Source organism: Myotis brandtii, unplaced genomic scaffold, assembly GCF_000412655.1.
Source record: "Myotis brandtii unplaced genomic scaffold, ASM41265v1 scaffold381, whole genome shotgun sequence".
Lineage (NCBI taxonomy): Eukaryota > Metazoa > Chordata > Mammalia > Chiroptera > Vespertilionidae > Myotis > Myotis brandtii.
Genome location: NW_005364633.1, coordinates 1,055,282 through 1,056,423, shown reverse-complemented (window position 1 = coordinate 1,056,423; position 1,142 = coordinate 1,055,282). Strand labels below are relative to the sequence as shown.

At 56.1% G+C, this 1,142-nt stretch overlaps 1 protein-coding gene across 1 annotated transcript in view; it reads left to right on the top strand.

Annotated features, from left to right (window-relative positions):
* SDPR (serum deprivation response) overlaps positions 1 to 1,142 on the top strand; it is a gene marked incomplete at its 5' end in the record, with an annotated part of 13,447 nt that overhangs the window by 311 nt on the left and 11,994 nt on the right. The gene's annotated exons all lie outside the window — the stretch shown is intronic.

Genomic DNA, 1,142 nt, shown 5'->3' with positions numbered 1-1,142 from the left:
GCATTCCTGAGCTCAGCGGCCTGGCTCTCGCCATCTGTCCATCTGTCCTCTCCGTCAGGGCGCAGACACACAGGCATTGTCCCTGTCTGCCTTCAGCAGGCGAAGGGGGGCTCTGCACACACAGGTGCACTTTCCCAGGTCCCTGCGGCCCACGTGCAAGGCCGATGCCCAGGTTAGTAGGGCGGGGTCACTTATGGGGACACCTGCATGGCCTCCATCCAGGTCGGGAAGGTGAGCAGGGGCCGCGCCCCAGTCAAACCCATGTGTCTCCCTCATCTGAACCGGGCGCTGGCTGCAGCTGCCAGCCGGACAGGCCAAGTCGTTCAGTGGCTGTTTATTAACTCTTTGTGCAAATGAGCTAAGCATGCGGGGTTTTCGTTTGTTTGGGGGGGGGGAGGTTTGTTGTTGTTGTTTTTTAAATCAAAAGGTTAAACTCATAGCCCTGTAAAGTCTCCCTGTGTCCAGAGGCTACCAGTGTTGTGGGGACTAAGCAAGTACTGAAGGCTGATTCCAGTCGAGTTGACTAGCCTCGTCCTTCCAGGACTCTTCTGGCCAAAGGATCTTGCTCAGCTCTTTCCTAGCAAACGACGCACTAGCAGGACCGAGCAGAGCTCCTCACAGACACCCCAGATGCGCCTCTGGTTGCGCAGAGACACAACTGCAGAGTGAAATGAAAGCAGTGTGATCAGTTCTAGTCACAAAGGCTCGTCTGGAGTATTTGCTGTTTCCAATGCTTGCCTGGGGATAAAAAGGCCACTTGGATTTTTTTAAGGCATCAATGATGCAACGAATGTAGCAAGAGGCTATCTAGGGACAGGGACATTGCGTGGGCCGTGGTTCCGCCAGGCGGTGGGCACTTGCGAATCCAAGGGCAGCCCTGCTACTGCCGGAAGCCTTCCGCCCAGTGGAACCCGGCCAGCTGGGACCCCAGGAAGCAATGGCCGTCCCTCCCTGCCCCAGGGCTGCCTCCTTGTAACCCAGTGAATAGGGGAGGATTTCAAAGCCCTGGAGAGGAGAGGCTGTGACCGGCTGTCTGATTGTGAAAGGCACACAGAAGAGCCTTCATCTCCCAAGAGAGATTTGGAAATGGGGCTTGAGACCAAGGGAGCCTTCTTTTCCTAAAGGAATCCGCTCTGCCAAGC